At 33.5% G+C, this 24,339-nt stretch overlaps 1 pseudogene; it reads right to left on the reverse strand.

Moving 5' to 3' along the window:
* Positions 1 to 14,846: 14,846 nt before the first annotated feature.
* Positions 14,847 to 24,017, reverse strand: LOC114371452 (annotated as a pseudogene).
* Between the last annotated feature and the right edge of the window lie 322 nt (positions 24,018 to 24,339).

Below are 24,339 nucleotides of genomic sequence, written 5' to 3' on the forward strand. Positions count from 1 at the left end.
GTCAAACTTATTTTTTACTGCACCGATTGTAAAAACAAGCTTCTACTTTGTGAGTTATGCAGAAAGGAAGTTTGAAAAATCATTTATTCAGAAGTAAGTAGTACATTCACTCTTCAACAATCAACATATTTAGTCTCAAATGATCGAATGAGTACTAATGGACAAATGAGTTGGAGGACTGATCATATGGATTTGTTAAATCAAATTTACATGAGGTCAATAAGCAGTGAACTTTTGTTCTCTTATCATCAAAGTATTTATGTTTCAAATGCGACAAATTAAGAAAAAAACTTACTAGTATGAAAACAAGATAGTATTTTACCAAAACATATATATAATAAGTTCAGAATACAAGTTGTTGCTTATAATTAATCAGTCAACCAACCCACATAGCCTTTTTAATTGCTGGTGCACATAGGAAGCTTGGTTGATCCCTGCAAGTGTAGTTTTGTCACTGGGGAGACAAATCATGCACTCACAACATTGTTTTGGCTCAAGAAGATACAATGCATAACTTGAACCATAATGTAGCAAGACATCTTAGTCATTTATTAGGTTTTCTGCTCACTTCTGATCTAGGGAAGTATTTAGGGGTTTTGTGATAACACTACGTACCCATTATTCAATCTCCTCATGCCCTGCCCCAATGAAAAACACTATGCTACCTCAATCAAAATGAGACCAAGTACACTGATCACAACTATTGGAACACTACGCTACCTCAATCAAAATGAACAACACTACACTACACTATGCTACCCATTATTCTACTTTTGGAAACTCTGCCAAAACTGCAGTGGTCACAAGTATTGGAACATCGCACTCAAAGTGAGAAGTGGCCGCCATGGTGCTATACACATTACAATAAACATTAAGCATTCAAAGGTCTACAAAGTGAGCACGACTTACCTCAATCAAAATGAGACCCTGTGAGCACGAGTGAACACCCCAAACAAACTGCAAAGTGAGCACCAGTTCCACAAACCAAATCCTTGTAGTAGAAACAAACAAAGGACCTTGCAGTGAGAACAAGTTCCCCAAACAGACCTAGGTATTCAATAGAACATGTTACAGAGAAGAAAGAGTCATGAAATGTACCTTGGTGGAGAAGAAGAAGGTTAGATAGAGAAGAAAAAAGCTTAGGGCTCGTTTCTGATATATTTTAAAATGTAAGTCCAACATCGGTTTTCAATAAAAAAAAACCGATGTTAACAAAATGATGTTAACGTTAACATCGGTTTTCTAGAAGAAACCGATGTTAACTTATCATACATTAACATCGGTTTTCAAGGATTTATGTCGGGTTTTATTCTTATTTGTAGTTCAAATACTTTATATTTAATATTTATGAAGGTGACACGATAAATAAAAACATGCCACCACAATAAGAATCATAAGTGACAAGCTGGGACAAGTGTCAAAAAAGAAAAAGAAAAACATTTAAAATGTTCAAATAGTATAGAACTGCTGAAATATATATTTCATATTAAGATTTTTAAGGCAGATGGTTGTGATTGCAAGTAAAGGACCACTTTTTTGTAGTGTCACTACAAAAACATTTGATTAATTTTGAAAATCTCTCACAATAGATTCGCTACGTACATATAAGCACTAAAAGGAGTTATCAAGTATGATGTAGAAAAAAGGAAAAAAAGGGATTAAATTAGCTCTAATGGTATTAAATATATTATACTAATAGTATTAATTATTGTAATCAGTTTTTCAAATGTAGTTTTCTTTTAATGATTTATTAAATGATATATTTTATATTATTAAATTCATATAATTAAATTCTTATTAATTTCACATTAATAACTTTTTATATAAAATAAGTAAATACAAAAGTATATAAAATAATTATAATTAGAGATTGAATATAGCTATTGATATAAATGGATCTCATTCATAATCTTCAATTGTGATGGGTGTACATCCACCACTCAAGTATTTCATGAAAACAAATACTATCTCATACAAACAATATTATACACAATATAGGGTATATATTGAATTGGATTGTATCAATCACAAGTACATCTTTAATATCATTTCATAGCAAGGTCAGAAAAATAGAATCACAGCTAAATTAACATCATCACCAATGTGATTAGAATGATAAAAAAAACCTAACAAATAAAACCCAAGACATCACATGATAATTAAAAAAATACAATAACAATAAATAACAGAAATATTAAAAATTAGATATACATAAATTAATATTATATACACAGAAAAATATGTACAAAGAACATTTTAGTTGATCAAGCAAATATCATAATTTTTTCCTTAATTGGAACCTATCCAAATCCAAGTGTGATTGAAAAATCACAATGCTGCAAAAGAATAAATTATTCTGCATTATGAAACATTGTCAATGATCTGGCACAAACATGCATCACGGTCATCAATTAACAATGTTAGTTGTCAACAATGAAAGCTTGAAACAAAAAAAAAATCATTAGCTTGCTCTTAATTTAATTAAGTAGTTTAAATGCTTATGGTAAGTTGATAGCAAAAGATTAGTTCCCATTTCAGTATTTTCTTTTAATCAAATCAACACAGTAACTCGTGTTTGTGTTCCTTTACAAGTGAATTGAAATAAAAAAAATCAGGTTAGGGTTTAGAGGAGAAAGATGATGGAAAATATTTTGTACCTTGCTAATACCCCAGTCACCAATTCAGTTAGAAGATATCAACCTATTTCATACCTTGTACATGACGGTGCTCAAGGTGGCATTGTCGTCAGTCCGGATTTATTGTTTTTGAATTATTATGGCCAATAGTCACAAGAGTATGAGAAGGTATGGTCTTGTTTTTCAGATCAAAAAATATAATAAGTAGAGGGCTTTAATGGAACAATGTGCAAAGGGTATTTTCATGGTCTCTTAAACGATAGAATTTGACTAAAAAACAATAAAGATAAAATTGCAAATTTTACCCTTTAACAATAGAATTTGGCTAAAATATCAATCAACACATTGCTAGTAGGGAATGCAGTCTCCTTAGAAGGTCGTTTCCATTCGAAAAAGTGTACTCCTTTGTAAAAAAATGGACACAGATGACTTTTTTTGGTCAACTTTGGTCAATCTTGCACTGCAGGATCCTTTTCAGGGTGAAGAAGATTCATCCTCAGATCAAAAGCCATCTCATCATCAGAAGAAGCATTACCACAATAAGGAAATTAACATTGAAAGCATCAGGACTATGAATATGACTCGATTTTGCTAGCAATAAGCTAGTTGTATTAATGAGTGGGTAAACGATCTTTACTCATGATAGCTCAGGCAAAATCACCAGCAACAAAGTCCACTGATTGGCGCTTCTGGTAAGCTTGTAAACTCATCATTTTAGTTGAAATTGTCAATTTTACACATGCAATCTTAATTCTCAACACACTTTTTGGATGAGTCTTCCAAGGATTGTGTTGCCTTCTCTAACTTTTCTTCCTTTTCCAGCGATAAGGTAAAGCTACAAAATTGAGTCTCCCAATGTTTGATATAAGTTTTGTAAGACCATCTTTAATTTGAACAAGTGGCTTAAAGGTGTAAATGCACAGTCCTTCCAAGCGAGCAACTCAAAGGTGTAACACCATCTTAGAATTTCGTATGAGCATCTTCATTGAAAATGGAAGACTTGAACGAAAATGGTTGGCTTGCTCCTCATTGTTCTCGGAATAGATAAGGATCTATATAATGAGCACAATGTATGAAGGATGGAAAAACTCCAATTTATGTAATCCCAGGTTAAGACTTGTAGTTCACACTAATCAATGACTAAGAAGCAAGAACCAAGCCATGTTTACAGAAAGGATATAGAAAAAATGACTTTCAAGTCTTCCTTTGAAGAGAAGAAGCAGATTGAGAGTGAATTGACACAAACAGATCAAGTCAATATGGTGAATGATACTACTAATACCATATTAATACCAATAATCGTAAAAATTAACAGAGAAAATTTTTCTCCATTATGTAATTGTTGGTAAAATGATGCGAGAATGATTACAAGTGTTGATCTCATATTTCATAAACAAACTTTCACAATTAGTGATAAAATAAATAGCAAAATTGAATATTGAATATTGAAATAAAAAATTATTACCAATTCCAACTAAATGTGTAGTTGCAAATTATCATCTAAAGTTCAAGCATTTATGACATGTTTGATTCTCATTCTAGTTGTAAATTGAGGAATTGAAAAATATGGAAAAGTTTAACAAGAAATTTGAGGCAACAACAAAATCAAAATGGCATAATAATTAAACAACAATTAAAGGCATCCCAATATATAGTTTAAGATTGTCTCGTCATTGGTCAATATTAATTAGTTCCAGAGCTTTTATTTGTCGTACACCGTTTCTTACGCAGCTCCATAATGACCTGGATACAAGCAAACAAGACCACTAGATACAAACAAGATATATTAACAATTTATTACATGGTATCTAAAACTCAGAAGTAAACTATAAGTTCAGGTTATAAAAAAGTAAATATACACTAATTAAGAATAAAAAAGTAGCTTATCATACATTAATGTCATTAGAAGCTCTAATTAGTAAAGTTTTTTCTTTTCTTCGTTGTAGATGTTGAACTCTCTCCCGCTACTGTCTCTTTCTTTTTTACTAAAGTAGTCTTCTTACAACTATTAATGCAAAAGTTAAAGATATATAGTTGATCAGAAATTAAATATACACTAAAAAGTATAAAAATGACTAAATTTATTTGTAGTACTTAGTAAATGAATAGGAGGATTATTAAAAAAAATTATACCTTGCTTTTAATGCTTCTTGAACCTCGTTTATGTCTGTTTGTTTTGCCTTGTTTTTTGAAACCTCATCTTTCTCCAAATCTTCAAATTCAAAACATCCAAATAATTTTCACTGAGCAAATTAACTCATTCTAAAAGTGTAATACATTCAATATCATAAAAACTTCATAAGATAGTAATCAATTATGGTCCCATATTCATTGAATTTGTAAGGATCATAATTTATCGAGAATAAGGAGTAATATTTAGCAAGACCAATATAAAAGGAATGTGGATGTTATCTTAATTAACAATTTGGGAAATAACATGTATAAAGGATGGTATACATTTGTTCTATAATCAACGCTCCCTCAAATTACTCACACCTACAAAGGATCATGAGAACACAACAATGATTACATCGGAAGAAAAATAATAACAAACACAATAATTTAACGTGGTTCGACACCTCTTACCTACGTCCACGGAACTATCTCAACAATATTTTCCTATCACATAATTGATTAGAAGATTGTAATCCACCTCAAATAGTGTATCACTTTACAAACCTGAGTACCACACTCAATGGTTACGAGAAATGATAACACTCTCACACAAGACACTTTTCTCTCAACAAAGTGACTTTGTTTCACAATCTCTCTTTTCACACAACTCTCTTCATGCGTATCTTCTCCATTAATTATCTTCTCTATTTATAGTGAAGATTGACACTGACTATAATAAATAAGTTCTCTAGGAAGTTGAAACAAAAACAACTTCCAATTCATCCAATCAAATACGTTTCATCTAGTAAAATGCAATCTTTCACTTTGTATTTAAACCAGCTAAACCTTTGTGATAAAAATTCAATTCCCACTATGTATTAAATGCACCTTATCTTTTCGCTTGAAACACTACAATTCTCCCCCTCAAGCCAAAAGAGAAATATCCTTCGATCAATTTGAAAGTGAACAAACTCCTCCTCCAACGGAAGTATCTCCCAACACTTCTACAATATTAGAAAACTTCATTTTCTTCTTCACTTTGCAATCATGGTTTCTCTTCAAGGCTTGTCCATCCAAATAACAAAGGTTACCTTTATTTTTCTGTCCTTGCAATACCAAGTATCTCCCCTTGTACACCTCATCCAAATTCAAAGTTTATCTTCCAACATAATAGAGTAATTCTACACCATAGTTAGCGCATACATTACTATCTCAGAAAATATGGGAGACACAAAACTCCATTTGGGCCACAATAGAATAAAGTATTCATCCAGACATTTCTTAAATCCTAAGGAGCCATATTGATAACACTAAAAGCCTTGAGGACTAAAAGAGAATCCACCTCCAGCCAAAGCTTGCCCTAACCTTTGGAATGAGCTATAGAAATTGCCAAAACAACTCCCTCTAGTTCAGTTGTAAAGAAAGAAAGATACCCACATATAAAACATATCCTCCTAAGAAAGCACCAGAGTAATAATGAAATAACCTACCATAGCGAAGGGAACCATGAAATGATTTTACCAGCCTTGGGTGCATGAATATTGATGTTAAAAGCTTTGATGACCTGAAACTCACTCAAAGAGGATCTCATACAGCTTGAAGTAAGATAACCGGCCCACAAGCAAAATATGAGCAAACATAAGGATCATTGCTTGCTGCTATGAGACAAAAAGATTATGAAAGCAGGCTTGATTGTGGCAACTTAAGATCGCCCAAACCACAAAGATAAAACTAGCAAGAACAACATCTTTAGCTTGCAGGTGAACAACTAATTTGCCAACAACCAGGATAAGATCCATAGGAGAAGCAAGATTAAAACCCTGACCAGTTAAGTTATAGATGATAACCAAGACCAAATCTAATCTCCAACCCAACTTCTTCTAAAAGAGAGCATACTTTGTGCAAAGCAAGAATGGCCAAAATTCTTTGTAACATTTCCTAGAAATGGAAAGACATTAAAAAAATATATGAAAAATTCTGGTTGTATACTTTGTAGGAGGTTTATCCATCTTTAGTCATAAGACATGTAAGATGAAGAGAGAGAAAGTATGAATCGTAATAGGAGTCGCACAAAAAAGGTACCTTGAAAGAAAAGGTGACATTTGACAGCAACAAAGAAAAACAGTATCATGAATGGCTCTGTGGAATATGTGAGAATGTTTGGATTAAGATTTGGATAACATGTAGGGATTCCCTAGTTCTTTTATAGTGAATTCAACTAGATTTCTTTGGAACCCACAATACCTTTTAGAGGTATCATTAGGGGGCATTGTTTGTCCATCAAAATCAATTAATTACCTACCAAAGATTGTTTCTCTATACGAATCAATATCCATGTTAGTGTTTGAGCATTCACCTAGATTAAGGATTCTCTTGTGAATTGCATCACTTGCTCCAATGACAGTAGAATTCAAATCAACAAATATTTTTTTTTTATTTGAATTCTACTGTCAAAACAATTTTACATGAACTTTTCATGCTACCATGTTTCATATTTTCACAAAGAAATAAGTAAGCAAAACATTTCCTACCTTTGTTTTTCCCTTTAGCCTAACTAGTATCCCATTGTGCATAGCATTATTGTAACAGGTAGATTTACTCATTTTAAAATGAATGGCTGAATGTTTTTTTCACTTTATTCAGTGTTCCCTGGACATTCCAACATCTTTAATCATGTAATTTCAAAATTTATGCTATTCTTTGTATCGTAAATTTAATTTTTCTACTCTTCCTTCACATCCTCTTGCCAAAAATTATATGGAACACTTTTTCTTGAAGATATACATATTCATGATTTCCATTATGCATAAGAATCATATCAAGAGAGGAAAGATGACATAAAATAATTAAGTAAATCAACATATTATATCTAAGAACCATATTTAAAATATGCTAGTTAAATATCATAATTATATATTAGAGGCTAAGGACTAACTCACCTACAATGTCCAAGTTTTTGGTATTCTCATTCTCACTCATTTTCAGATTGATGCTCTTGAAAACCCTTTATCAAATCCAACCAAGAATTACAAAATCAAAAATAGATTACTTGGACAGATAGAGATATGGTCAACAAGCAAAAAAGAAAATCTGAGAATTTGAATCAAGGAAAACATAATTTCAAAATTCTATCTAGATTCACCTCTTGGGCATCCTACCATGCTTAAGTGTTGAGATAGAACCTTTAGCAAAAGGTTAGAAAGCGTGATTATTCAATTTAATGAGAATCTGAGAATTTGTATCAAGCATTAATGTATTATTTAATTTAATACAAAAATACAATTAATGTATACAATTTAATGATTTAGTAAATGATATATTTTATATTATTCAATTCATATAATTAAATTCTAACAAATTTTACATTAAATAAGTAAATAAAAGAGTATGTAAAATAATTATAGTTATAAATTGAATATAGCTATCAATCTGAACGGATCTCATTCATAAGCTACAATTGTGATGAGGTGTACATCTACCACTCAAGTATTTCATGAAGACAAATAGTGTCTAATGCAAACAATCTTATACACAATATATAAAGGATATGTATTGAATTCAATCGTATCAATCATAGGTTCCCTTGACTATCGTTTCACAATGTCAGGAGAAAAATCACATAGTTAAATTAACATGAAGACAAATATTGTCTAATAAATACAATCTTACATACAATATAGGGTATATATTGAATTGGTGTGTATCAATCACAAGTACATCTTAACTATTGTTTAAGAGAAAGGTCAGAAAAAAATTACATAGTTGAATCAACATCATTACCCATGTGATTAGAATGATAAAAAAAACCTAAAAAATGAAATCAAAGACATCACATGATAATTAAAAAAATACAATAACAATAAAGAATAGAAATATTAAAAATTAGATATACATAAATTAATATCATATACAGACAAAAAGATGTACAAACAACGACCTTTTAGTTGATCAAGAAAATATCATAATTTGTGTCAAAATCAGAACCTATCTAAATCCAAATGTGATTGAAAAATCACAAAGCTGTAAAAGAAGAAATTATTCTGCATGGTGAAATATTGTCAATGATCTAGCCCAAAAATACAATGGTATCATCGATAAAAAAATGTTAGCTATCAACAATAAAAGCTAAAAACAAAAGAAACCGTTAACTTTCTCTTAATTTAAGAAATTTCAATGATTTTGGTAAGCTAATAGTAGAAGATTTGTTCCCAATTCAATATTTATTTTATCAAATCAACACAGTAACTCATGCTTGTGTTCCTTTGCAAAAAGAAGAGAAATAAAAAAAAAATCAAGTTATGGTTTAGAGGAGAAAGATGATGAAATAGTTTTTGTAACTTGCTAAAACCCCTATCATCAATTCAAGTAGAGGATGTCAACCTTTTTCATACCTTGTCCATGGTGGTGCTAGAGGTGGCATTATCATCAGTCATGATTTATTGTTTTTAACTTGCGATGGACAATAGCCCCAGGAACTACAGAAGGTAGTGTTTTGTTTTTCGGATCAAACAATAAAACAAACAAAGGGCTTTAATGGAAAAGTGTGCAAAGGGTATTTTAATGATCTTGACAAGGAAAAATGAAAAGTTAGGGATGAAGAAGGGTTGAAAGAGAAGGTGGTTTTGGAGATGAAGAGGGATTGAGAGAAAAACATCAACGATTTTGTTAGGATTTTTATTTTTATTTGTAGTTTTGGATACTTTATATTTAACATCAAGTATTTCATGAAGGCAAATATTGTCTAATAAATATAATCTTATATACAATATAGGGTATATATTGAATTGGTGTTATCAATCACATGTACACCTTGACTATTGTTTAAGAGAAAGGTCAGAAAAAAAAATAACACAGTTGAATCAACATCATTATCAATGTGATTAGAATGATAAAAAACCTAACAAATGAAATCCAAGACATCACATGATAATTAGAAAAATACAATAACAATAAAGAATAGAAATATTAAAAATTAGATATACATAAATTAATATTATGTACAGAGAAAAAATGTCCAAACAACAACATTTTTGTTGATCCTGAAAATATCGTAATTTGTGCCTAAATCGAGACCAATCTAGATCTAATTGTGATTTAAAAATCACAATTCTTATGAAGAATAAATTATTCTGCATTGTGAAACATATTTAATGATCTAGCATGAAAATACATTGCAACCATAAATAAATATTGTTAGCTATCAACAATAAAAGCTCAAAACAAAAAAAAATCTGTCATGCTGCTCTTAGTTTAAGCAATTTAAATGTTTCTAGTAATTAAGTTGATAGCAAAAGATTAGTTCCCAATTAATTATTTTTTTTTATCAAATCAACACAGTAACTTGTGTTTGCATTCTTTAGCAAGTGAAGAGAAATAAAAAAATCAGGATAAGGTTTAGAGGAGAAAGTTGATGGAATTTTTTTGTACCTTGTTAATGCTTCTGTCACCAATTTACGTAGAGGATATCAACCTATTTCATTCCTTGTCCGTGGCGGTGCTCATGGTGGCATTACCATCGGTCTCAATTTATTGTTTTCTACTTGCGATGGCCAATGGTCACAAGAGCAAGAGAAAAATATTTAAAAGTTTAAAAACAGCTTAAAACTTCTAAAATATATGTCCAATTAAGATTTTTAAGCCAATTTGTTATGATTGTCGGTATAAGCCCCTTTTCTTGTAGTGTTACCACCGTAACATTTGATTAATTTTTAAAATCTATCACAATAAATTCACTACGTACCTATAAGAATTAAAAGAAATTATCAAGTATAATGTAGAAAAAGAAGAAAAAGATGGATTAAATTAGCTCCAATGCTATTAAATATATTATACTAACATAATTAAATGTTATAATCATAATTTTTAAATGTAATTTATTTTATATATGCTTGAATTTTTCTTATTCAAAATGATTTAAAGCTAAATTTCTTTAAATTTAAGTAAATAAAAAAATTGTGTCATACCATACATTTTGTTATACTAATAATAATTTTTTCAAATCTAACATTCTTATTTATACATTTGACTTTTGTTTTTCAAAATGTTTTTAAAAAATACATATTTACATTTTTAATTAAATAAAAAAAATTGGCTCATACCATAGATTTTATTATACTAATACATTTCTTCAAATCTAACTTTCTTAAATATGTGTTAGACTTTTAGTTTTTCTAAATAGCTTATTTATTATTTTTTTAATAAAATAACAAACAAGACAAATGTACCTATTTATAAATATTATATTAATAACATTAAAAAGTATTCTAAAAAACCATTTAACATTGTATGAGTATTTTATTACAAATAAAATTATACCTATTACTAGTATAAAAAATATGAGTAGCTCTTGAACACAAAAATGGATCATCAATATGGATAACAATGGATAGGATCTCAAAAGGGTACTATAGAACCATTCTCATACGCCTGATAAAAACAATATATGTACACGCCCCATACATGTGTTGGTAGAACTTTAATGTGAGAGGAGTGGTTCATTTCTACAAATTATGTTTTTCTCGAGGGATTTTTCCTTCATTATTATATTATTTAATTTAATACAAAAATATAATTAAGGTATAAATTTTAATGATTTATTAAGTGATGTGTTTTAATTAATTAAATTCACATTAAATGTTTTTTTTATAAAATAAATAAATAAATAAAGTATGGATAATAATTATAAATAGAAATTGAATAAAGCAAATGAGTTCGACTCATATCATTCATAAGCTTGCATTGTGTTGGAGTGTACATCCACCTTTTAAGTATTTGACGAAGAGAAATATTTTCAAATAGAAACAAACTTATACAAATAATTGATTCCCAGATTTCTAAAGATGTAGAAAAAAGTATTAAAAAAACAAAAAACATTTTTTAGATTTTTTAACGTGTACATTATTTTATATATCATTTGTTTAAAAAATTTTATACTTGTATTATTTGGGTCATTTTTTTGTATTAAATAGGTAAAAAATTCTACTCATGTAAAACACAAACTTTTGTAAGTTTTGTTATTTGAAATAAAAAAATTTATTGGGTCCCATATCTCATTTAATGTTTGTCTCTTGATATTGTAGTTTTAAAAAAAAATCATCGGTTTTTGGATAATTACTTGACAGTTTGTTGTTTTGCTTGCTGGATTTCGTTTGCATGGCTCGCATTTTTGTGATTTTGGATTTCGAGTTTGAAATTTGGGTTTTCTTTGCCACGATCTCAGTTATTTTTTATTTCATTTTGATTTGATCATTTTTTCCTTTTCCGTTTAGGTAATCATGATTGTGTAATAAAGCACGCACATAAGATGGTCATGGTTTGCGAAGCATAATTACGACGCTCATTATTTCAGATTTGTTATATCAGTTTTTTGTTCCTCTTTTCTATTTGACTCTCATTCTTGTGTATAAATCACATGAACTTGTTGGAATTAGGATTTAATGCTTGAATCTGAAATCACCTTTGTTGTCCATTATTGCTTGATGAAATGTCAATTTGATGTGTGCCTATTCGATGATGTCAATAGAAAATCTCTTCTAATGAATTTAAGAACAAATAATTGCACTAAAGAATTTTTAGAGAGAGAGTGTGTATGTAAGAGAAATAGAGAAAGTTATGGATGGCTTTGAAATTGAGCTTTGGAAAGTTTTGATATTATGTAAGCATTGATCATTTATAAATCAAAATGTTAATCTTGGAAAAGCATGAGTACATGGCATATGATTGTGGTTTGATCTGACAAGTACCTTCTTGTTGTATGAAGTGCATAAAAAATGAGTCCCAATTGGTTTCATTTGATTAGACTGCTGGCAATACAGGTTAACTTTCTATTGCCCCATGAAAAAAGGAGACATTTAACTGTATATCATTTTGTTGTTGTTTACTTTATCAAATTACTTTTTATCATGCACAAGTGTGCATGCACATGCTGCTCTCAAAACCTATTTGTGATTGAACTTTTGATTTATCATTGTGATAGTCTAGCAGGCCAGTCAGGCTGAATTCCAGGTAGCATTGTAGATTCATAAAGAAGTTGAGCCAATGTTCATTGGGTAGATACTGATGAATGAGAAGAGCTACACCACTACAAATAACATATCCAATGGGTAGATACTGATGGTCATGCATTTGACAAAAAGGAAAAAACATAAAGAAAAAGAATTCTAAAATAAAAATAATGGCAAAAGATATCACTAGAAGTCTAGAACTACATAGAAAAAAAAATCATGAAAACAGAAATATAGCACCAACTAAACTGTACAAGGGCAGAGTAGAGAGTTCTCCGTTATTAATTTTGAAGATCCTTTAAAGATTATTTCTTTCTTCTTAATGTTTGAATCCCTATCCAAACAGTTCTGCAAATGGGGCTAAGACATGCATCTATGTTATTAAAATAATTCCTACACACAAGTAGATAGAGCAAAGTTTGCCACTTCAAAATGACACCCATTTAAAAGAAGGGAAAAGTGTCAATGAAAAAATAAAGGAACCAACACTACTAGAAAAATTTGATTTGACGACGCACATTCTACGTCAGTGTTGAAGAACCTGTCGTAGTTGTCAACACGGTGGCATTTACGTAATTATATAAGTTTTTATGTGGCGCGTTTGTTGTACAACGACATTTGTCTATAACCCCGTCGTTGTAGTTTTGATAGAAGTCATAAAAGACGGTGCTTGTAGGTACACCGTCCTAGAAATAGTCACATACAAAGTCGATGTCATTAAACACCGTCGTAAATTTTGTAGTTTATATAGTCTCGCGGTAAACACCCTCTCTCGTACCCTCCAAAAACCTAGCGCCCCCGCTATTGCCTGAACTACTTCATCCCCCCGTGAACTGCATCCCGCTACCACCTTGACGTTTTGTTTCCCACCACCGCCACGTAGCCGAAGTCGAGCCTTTTTGAGTGGCGTTGCCTTTTTGAGTTGTTCTTTGGTAATGCTTGAATATCTGATTGTCGACTTGTTCACTTGCCCTGACAATGTCATCATTCAATATGCAAAAAGGATTTGAAGCAAAATAAGTGAAAATCGTGCCCTTTTGTGTTTAATTGTTAGTATTTGCATTGTTTGTGGTTGTACCTTTACATAAACTACAAACCCTCTTTCCCAATTGGTATCCCATTTGATTTCCAAACATGCTCTAAGACGCTGATATTGAGAAAGTGATTTCCGAACATGCTGCAATCCCTTTCCACTCATTGTTCATGTTACTGTACTAGTGTTGTTCACACTTATCGTGGGGAAACTCTGCTCAGGAAAAATGTATTGTTATAACCATCCTTTGAAAAAAATAAATTGTGTGAAACAAGTTACTATAGTATACATCTATCAACTGCAGGCTGCTATTTGGAACTAAGTACGAAAAGGTCACTCATAGAAACTAAGTACAAAAAGGTGCGTATCTTCTGAATCTGAAATATAGTTTTGCATCTGTTTCTATTGGTTCCAGGTTGTTATTATATGGGTTCTCTTCAGACTTTTTCGTATTCTCATATTTCATACCTGTGTTTAGTTCAAATTGTCAACTCATAGAAATAATGTTATTTTGTTCTTCAGCGCCTGCATAATATTAAAATTATGGTATGCAATTCCTAATAATAAAACCAATCTTCATATATTTTTAATTTTAAATAGATATTGTATTTTTATGATAGATGTGTCAACATAGATGCAGAATTCTGGATGTTGATTCTGTCATTGTTAACTGTGGCTTGTTAGCTATTGGAAATTTGGTTTTGTACTCATTTTATTAGATTCCAATAAGATTGTCTTAGTGAATGATAACTTTAATCTAGACCAAAAAAACTATTGGAAATTTGGAATAGGGAAAGAAAGCCATAGAGAATGGGCAACGACATCTTATATTAGTGCATGCGATTTGCCTCTTAGTGCATGCGATTTGCCTCTGTGTCCAACTTGAAAAATTGTGAAGAGTGTAAAATTTATCATCTCCTTAATTAGGACAGCATAGCATCACCTTCATATATAGCTAAAAGATGCAATAGTTTGTTACACCTTACAAGACAATAGAATAAACACTAGAAATTAGTTTGTTACACCTTACAAGACAATAGAATAAACACTAGAAATTAGTTACTTGCTATTTGCAGGTTGATTTAAAAGAAATGCAACCTCTTTAGCACTATGAACATCCACTACTTTGAGATCAGAAACTTGTGTATTTCCATTTGCGTCATGTTTGATTGTATATTGTTTTCCAGGAGTACCATTTTCCATGCGTGTTGTTGTAGATATCAGATCACGGATCCTTTCATTGTATATTTCCAACATTGACACCTGTAAATTTTGCAAGGAAAACCTTATCAGCAATTCTGTGTCATATTTAAAATTTTATACACATTGCAATGGTGAAAAATTAAGAAGAAAAATACTCTGTTACCTACATTTCATATTTCCAGCCTTGAGGTTGTTGAGACTGCTTTGTTTGAAATATTTGCTCTAATGAACGAGGTATCAAGCCCTTCTCCTCTAGATGTCCAGGCCTTCCCATCATTGTATAGGTTTTCCCTGACCCTGTCTGACCACAGGCAAAGATGCAAACCTGGAAAAGAAAAAACGTCACCATATTATTAGACATCAATGTATATAGTATATATATTGATTTACAAACATTCATGCTAGAAAGGCAACATCCAACACCAAATCTAACAGATAGACATTTGTCTCACAACACTGATATGTCAGAACCAAAGAATAATAGGGCAAAGAAGGGCAAAAATACAATACAACATGAAAGTGAGTATAGAAAATAAAGGGTTTTAGAATTCTGCTTTTCCAAAATTGACTAGTAATAGTGCATTAAATGGTTGATCCATATGTATATACGATTTTAAATGAATAGTGCTTTAGAGATGACAGAAGAACTTTGAAATTACCTTGTAACCATCAAGAGCACTTGGTACAAGCTGTGAAATTTCTACAAAAACTTCTTCTTGTGATGCCTCTGGTGTAAAAACTTTATCAAATGTAAAAGAATGTTTTTGGCCTAAGAACAAAACAAGAGCAACATGAGTTGATATTTTTACAGCACAATCTAATTCAAGGAAAATGAAATAAGAATTGTTTAAAATACATGATCACAACAGATATACCATTTTGGGCTAGGTCAATGGCTCGTCCAGAAGTTTCCATTGATGTTGGATAACTGAAAATCTTGCCTTCTGTGCTACAACTTTCATCAGCTAATAAAGGCCTCACTCGACAGAATACACGAATGTTCCCTTTTAACTCCTGTTAATATGAAGATTATTAAGGTGTCAATTATTATTATCAACGTTTTGGTTCAGGGAATTACCAAAATGGTATTATGTAATTTTTTCCTCAGCCTCTCCTCTTCTATAAGTTTATATTCTGCATCTGCTAAGCGTCTTTGCTACTCATTCACAAATTTTTGTTGTCCTTTGTACTCTGTCCTTGTCTCATATGCAGATATATTAGACACCTAACAAGGAACAAAATCTATGAATAAGATAAATAATCATCATAATGTATATGTCAAGGACCAACTAAAGAATTAAGCAATTAGGTAAAATTTCACATTCTTTATCTAACAAATATATCAAATGGTTCTATACCTAGTAGTATACAACTATTAAAAAAAATTCTTGATTACCTGCAGTTTCTTCTCTGCAGTTGCTAGTTGCTCTTCCAATGCCTTTATCTGATTATCTTTCAAAGAACATTTTTCCTGGAGGAAGGAAGCTCATCCTCTCATGACTCCACAATAAAAGAATGGTGTGATATTTAATTAAAATAAATAGGGTATACAAACCTACCTCCAGATCATTAGCTTTTAAGGTCAAGCTGTCCAATTCAGTGGAGGAGTGCTTCCTAGATTCTTTAACTTTCTCTAATTCAGAACTTAAAGTTTGTACTTGAGATAATTGTCAGTCTCGCTCATCTCTTACTTGTTGCAACTCTCCTCTAAGAGAGGAAACTTCTGTAGCCAGGACATCCTTCTGTTTTATAGCCTCCTCTTGAGAAGACTAATAAAAGAACCAAGGAAACTAGGTAATATACCAGCTGCATGATAAGTAAGAAATAAAAGAGAACAAAAAAGACAGCAAAACAAGTTCAATAACTGGGGTCATCGGAATTTTTTTGAAAGATTAAGATAGTTATCTTAAATCTAAAACCAAAAATTACATGTGCCTAAAATTAAGATAAAACAATATAAAATAAAGTATTACAACAACTCTTAAAACTCTGCAATCAACTAAACTTGGCAGGATATTAGCACTTTCAGTTCTTTGATCCTTCTTAACAAGGATTCTTATGAGATCTTTAGGGCATATATACCTTAAGATCATATAGTTTCCACTTTCCACTACTAAAAATAATGCAGAAAGACCAAAAGCATCAGGTCTTGTAGGAGTAACATCTTGTTACTCTCTGTTATTTTCACTAATATTCCAATTTCTTTAATATATGAAAAGTGTTATTAAATTCTTGCTCGTGTTTGTATATTTATTAATAAAAGTTTTAAAATGATTTGGATAAAATGGTTTTTTTGAAATCAATCTTGGTTAAAACTAATTTTGAAGTGATGTATCATTTATGTTTTGTTAGTAGTAAAATTCAATATTTTATCCAACAATGCAAACATTGTCAAACATATTGCTTCAACTTAAAATCCAATTACTTTGTTCGAATCCTAGTACATAGTTGTCTTAAATACTTGAAGGGAGAGTTTTACTGTCAATAATGGTCATTTGAGTTGGAAATTAAAGATTGTCTCAAGTGGAAGATACATGTGATTAAGACAAAAAAACTTAAAATCCAATTATATATTCAAATACAGCATGACATTAATTGGAATGACAAGCAAAAATTTTTAAGACAGGCGTACTGGATGAATAAATGAAATTGTTGGTTGTGAAATAATGTTATTTTCAGTTATGCTGTATAATTTATCCCCTATAGGTTATTAAACTTTTCCCATTGTCATTTCTCAAGGTTTTTAAACATAGGACAACCAAGTGTTATTGCCATTGAGGATCCATAGGTTTTGTTGGAAGAACTGCCTTTTGCTTTTATAAAAATGAATATTTTCTTTCTGTCAAAATAAATAAAGCAAGAAAGTGGATTGTATATGATGGATTATTCATGATTTTCCTCTTGCTTATGTTTGCATTTCTCAGTTATGAGCTTATTTCAATTTACTTGGGTGGAGTTTTTTTTTTGTTATGGGTGGGGATAAAATAGGGGGTTTGAATGTTGCTGTTGTCAGTTTCTTTTAGTGGACTCTTGATTTTGTAGAGGATATTGAACAGTTATGTCGTATTCTGTAGCTTCTTTGAATCTCTTTTGCTTCTCTTTCCAAGCTGCAGGATATTTGATAATTTTCCTTTTAGTCATACTTGTTCTGTCAGTTGCATTCTTCCACAACCTTTCTCTCTTTATTTGGTCTTTCTGATTTTTCAAAAACAAATATTTGGAGTCACTATTTCCATTTCCAAAGCCACTAGTCCCATGCTATTTTGGAGCAGTTTCTGAATATTTTACCAAGGAATATATTAAAAGTGGAAATTGGAGATATTTGGGAACCAAAATTCTAGGAAAAAACTATTCATACTAGGGTAGTCTACGACAGATTATCTAAGCTGGGGTTGAATAGTCTTGGAACTCTGTCTTCACTACTTTCTTTAGTAAATGCCTTGCAATTTATTTTTTTATAATATGAAGTTGATTGGCACAAATTATTTTGTACATATTAGGCAAATTTTGTCATAGATGTGGTTGATTGACTAAAGTTTTATTATTTTTCTGGCTGAATCAGGCACCAAAGAATCACATTGGGAAGAACTCCTTTAATTATTTGCAGGTTTGTTTATTTTTTCTAGTAATTGATATTTATTATAATAGTTTTAAAAATGTTTTCAAATTCCACAAATGACAAACATGTATGATGCCTGAAAACATGTATGCATTTTTCCTTTTTATTCATGGCATGTAATTGTTCTTTTGAGCCCTCTACTATGATCTTTATTTGTCCTTTTGTGCAATATCATACAATTACTAATGGAAATAGCTGACATGCCGATTTTAAGGGGTTGCATAACATGTTATTTTCGTGGTCTTCTAAAATGACCCTTTGTGACATATAGGATCAAGACGTATGATCCATTCAATTCTTGGAAGAGGTCTCAGCATGTACCCTCCCTTTCTAATTACACAAAGGTATCTGTCAAATTGGAAGCCACTGATTAAAATGTGTATCGAAATCTTTCTCCATAGCTTTAAGCCAGGACTAGACTAGAAGAAGCGCTTCATCCATCAGCTTGCTTGCATTAAAAGTTTGGTTATCAAAGACCACCTTATTTCTATGTTGCCATATGGTCCTTGTGAGGGCTATCCACCAATAGCTCCATCTTATATCTTTTGTTCGTGTAGCATTCCTTCTGCTGTGCTGCATGAAATGATCTTTTTGTTCTTTCGGGAAAGCACCCACTGAATTAACCCATGAGAGTGACTCCCACCACAAGGGGAGGACCTTACTGCAATTGAAGAAAAGGTGTGCTGCAACCTCCTCCGAATTGTTGCATAACGGGAACATTGGGTCACTTATCTCTACTTGTCTCCCTCTTAGATTCATCTTCATTGGTAAGCGGTCTTTGATAAGCCACCATGTAAATACCGCTGCCTTAGGTGGTATCTTAAGTTTCCACAAAAGCACAAAAATCCCATCCTCTGTGTCCCCCCTTATTTCCTCTGCTTCTATTATGATTCACGCTTGTCCTTGTCCTTGTGCTGGTTCTTTCAACATAGGGTTTGAGGAATTAGTGTAATATAGAAGAAGTGTAGGTCTAATGTTTTTGTCGCAACATGCCCGTTTGCGGGCGAGCGAGGCGAGGGTCACGGGTGCGCTTTCCAAGGGAGGAAAGATGCGTGGAGTCGCCACCAACATTTATTTGTGGAAAACGTCAGAAAAACCGAAGGAAACCGGTCAAAAAGAAAATTCCAAGTTTGGAAGTTGTATTTGCGTTTGAGGAAGGTATTAGCACCTCTCACGTTTGTCTCAAAGGACAACAACCTTATTTTTTAGAATTGTGGAAATTGTGTTACCTTAACTTTTATTTCTTTTTATTTTTTGAAGTCGACAAAAGCGGGGCTCTTGCTCCTACGTACCCTCCATCGAAGAGGAAATCAGACCTACGTAGTTCTTCTTTAAGGGTGAATCAAGCGATTCTTTTTACTTGGAAGGTGATCATCTTAAGGCGTTGGACCTTAAAAATGATCCATTTACTTGGTAAGAAAAATTGAGATAATAAACTTTCAAATCCTTTTTTAGTTTCACTTTAGTTATTAGTCAATTCAATTAAGAAAGAGAAATCCCAAAGAGAAACGTCCGATTGATTTTTTTTGCTTTATTTTACTAAAAGGTATTTTTTTATTATTTTATCTCTTTTTTTATTTCCAACGTGGTTACAGCACGACCGAACGGTCGGATTTCATTTTAACAGAAATTAACGGATATTACAAATCAAATGATCGGTGAAAATTTATTTTATTTTTTGATTAGGCGAGAAATGACTTAAATAAATGACTGAAGCACGTCAAAAGAGGGTACGGAAAGTAAATGAAACGAGAAATAAAAGTACACGAAACAAATGGGGACCACCACGGGTACATAGAATGAATTGAAAAGCTCGGTTTGGGGTAGTTACCAGTTGAAGACCGAAGAAAAACAAAGAATGAACGATGAATGTCGAATAACGGTTGAAAATCTTCGCGTAATTACCCACGGAAACGTTACGGAAATGTTACGGAAGCGCATCGGCTTGGATTTTCCTCACAGAAACAATTTTCCTCAGCAATTTCAAGAGAATACGAAGTGCTAAGAAGGTTGAACCCCTTCCTTCTTCATTCCTCCCCCTATTTATAGCAAAATAGGGGAGGAGCTTGCCACCCAGCTCGCCCAGGCGAGCCAGGTTGCTTCCTCCAGAAGCAACCGCCTTCTGGAGGAAGAATCTGGAAGGCCCAAGTGGGCCTGGTTGCTATTTACACCCTTTTTTTACTAAATACACCCCCTTTACTTTTTTGGTGATTCTTTTTCCGTAACGTTACGGAACTTTACGAATTTCGTAACGACACTTATTTTCTTTCCGTAAGGTTACGGATCCTTACGGATCATGTATTTTAGCTTTCGAAAAAGTTACAGAAACTCACGGATTGCGTAACAATACTTCCTTTTGGTTTCCGTCAAATTACAGAATTTCACGGATGGCGTAACCACGCTTCCTTTTGATTTCCGGCGCATCTCGGGACTTCACATATTGTGCAACAAAAGGTGCCAAGTACTTCGAAGCGGTCAATCAAAGGTTGCATGCCATCAAGCAATAGTCCCCGGACGAAATTTGGGTATGACAGTTGCCCCTCTTTACTTACCTTTTATCGGAGATAAGAGGAAAGCAAAGATAAAACACTGATTTCGTCCGTCTTTGCCCTTTCCATGATTAGTCTATGATGACTCCCGTCTCTCCTTCTTTTTTTTTTCTGCACAACACAAAACAAAACACAAACAACAAAAACACCAATAACATAATATACATATATACACATGTTTGGCGAAGGAAACGATCGGGAAAATAACAAAAACCACATTTCCCAATCACCGGAGGCTCCACACCTGATGGTGGAGGACGCATGAATAGCGCTAGGAAATCAATTCATGGGTCTCCGAACAAGATTTCGAGGGTGGAGGATAAGCGAACAGCGCTAGGCAATCAATTCGCGGGGCTCCAGACTCGATGGTGGAGGATGCATGAATGAAAATCAATTCATGGGGCTCCGAATAAAAGTGGAGAATGGAGGATAGGCGAACAGCGCTAGGCAATCAATTCGCGGGGCTCCAGACTCGTTGGTTGAGGATGCATGAATGACAATCAATTCATGGGGCTCCGAATAAAAGTGGAGAATGGAGAATTGGCGAACAGCGCTAGGTAATCAATTCGCGGGGCTTCAGACTCGTTGGTGGAGGATGCATGAATGACAATCAATTCATGGGGCTCCGAATAAAATTTGTTGGCAGGACCGAATGGTCTATCGGGTTTTTTTCCACCTAAAAAGGCAAACATGCTTTTTGCAAAGAAAAATAAATCATTCGCGAGAGCACCATATCTTAGAGAAGCAATATACCCATGCCAAGGGTAATCTTCCTTGTAACCGTAAATGAAGGGCATGACGTCAACATTTAGCTTTTAAATGAACATTCAGGGGAAACATCGGGTTAAGCTGAAACTGGGAATAAATCACTCATAGTGTATACAAACTCACACAGGCAAGTGTTTTACCCTAACCCCAAACCATAACTGCACCATGACTTTATTTTGCACACGATTTCCTATCGAATCAAAGATCACACGTGCGATCACGGATCAATAGGATTTTCTCGAGGGTAGTGTTTTCGAAGAGGAAGCTGGGTGTTTCGGTCTTTTCCTATTTGTTTATGTGGGGCGGGATATCGCCAGTCGAGAATGACTTTGAATGGAAATCCGAAAGGAAGAACCACTAAAAAATGGGTTTTCGTTTGCCGGCAGTCACTTACCTTGCCGAAAATTTATCTGGTCTGAAGATTTTCTGTTCTCTTTCTTTCATTGATTGGGAATTACTCTGTTTTCCTCCGATCTTTCCTTTTTACTTTCTTTCGATCTTTTGATCGGGAATCCTTCTTTTCCTTTCTTTTCATTTTTTATTTTCCTTCTTTTCATTTCTTCCTTTTCTTTCTTTTCATTCCTCCCTCTCCATTTCTCTCTTTGGGAGATCGGGTTTTAGCAATCTATTTGCTCTCCCTTGAGGAGATTCCGCTGTCCTTTGCTTCGGGGGAAAGGATGAGGATTCTTTTTATAGGCCAAGGTTCAAAATAGTCTAAGGTTGTGTCTCAATGGGGTCTTTTATTGTGGGAGCCCGATCTTGATATCTAGGGCAAAACAAATTCGTGTGTCAAGGTGTCGGTCTCGGGCCGAACTTCCATATTATTCCACAAGGCACGCGCAACAATGATGATTTGGAAACAATGTGCAAAATTAGTCATGGCCACAGCCAGGTGGGCACTCAAGCATCCCGTTTATGGCATTGTGATACTACAGTTGGGAATTTACACAAACAGACCCAACGTTTCCAAATTATGTCTTTTCATCAGTTCAATGAATTTACACAAACAGACCCAACGTATCAGGATTTTTGGTTCATTTTATTTTTAGGACGACGTTCCTAAATGAAAAACTCTACACGGTTCTGGAATTTTAACAAACACTATTGACAACAACGAAGTAAGCACTAACGTAACAGTTTAAATGACATGTATGCACAAAACAAGAGTCAATCAAAAGGAAACAAACATTAGTCCCTCGGTTTATACAAAAAACAAAATGATACATAACAGATAAAAAAGGAAACATAAAAAGAGAATATGCATCTAGGGACCTCCCGATCATGTGGCTTCGCTCCTTCCCAAGAAATCGAGCAAATCGGTCATCTCCTCGTCAATGCGGGCCTCATCTGCATCGCCGGGAGCCTCTGCGGGTGCCTCCCTTGCCTGGGCCTCAGGCCAATCCCTGGGCCATGCGACCTCTGCCCTGAACTGATCCAGAGTAGGGCATGGAAAAGGAGGGAAACCCTGGCTCTGCAGGCTAAGGTTGAGCTGGTAGAGGCAGTCATGGGTCTGCAAGTGCGCCCTGTGGTTGGCCACCTGCTGGCAAACCAAATTCCGTAAATACCGCTCTGTGTCAAATGACCCAGCTGGGTCAGCCTGAGGAGGTGGCGACGGTGCATCTGGGGCCTGCGGGTCGCCACCCTGCGCCTGTCTGGGCGTGTAATACTTCTCTATGAAAGCCCGGGTGATCGGCAGTCGAATCACCTTACTAGGTGTGACAGGAACCCTGAACGACTGGCAGAGACCCGTGATCAATGTCGAAAAACCCAGGGCCCTATTAGACTTATCTGGGTCTAGAAGGTGCCTGGTAGGTGGCATACCTACAAATAAATAAATGGCATCAGCGATCAGTTGAGCCACATGAATGTTCATCCGTGTCAGGATGGCATACACCAGCTCACACTTCGGCAGAGGGAGGTCGGAATTATGATCGCTGGGTAGGATGTTGCTGAGCAGCAACGTCATCCATGTCTGGGTCAAGGTAGTCATGTTGGTGCGCATGATTCGCACCCGTCTCCCGGCAGCGGTCCAGGCAAAATCTTGACCTGGTATGCATAGCAGCTGAGCGATGGCCTCCTCATCAAATCCATCGGCCTGGTTCCTCCTCTGGCCGTATTCGCACTCCTAGCCCTCCTCCAATACTAGCGGATATCCCAGGAACTGACTGAGTGTGGCGTCCCTAAATTAATGACTGGTTTAATAGTAATGATTTAAATAACGAAAACCATGGTAAATTTTTTTTTCTTCTTTTTCTTTTTCATTTCTTTCTCTTTTCACAATGATTAGGTTTAGAAGGAAAATCCTCACTATAGAGTCCTGAATGGCCAGTTCACAACTCTATTCGGAGTCATTTCTTTCTTAACACTCGAAATCTCTAAACTATTTGTTGTTTAAAAAAGGAATAATGTACCA

Source organism: Glycine soja, chromosome 10 (assembly GCF_004193775.1).
Source record: "Glycine soja cultivar W05 chromosome 10, ASM419377v2, whole genome shotgun sequence".
Lineage (NCBI taxonomy): Eukaryota > Viridiplantae > Streptophyta > Magnoliopsida > Fabales > Fabaceae > Glycine > Glycine soja.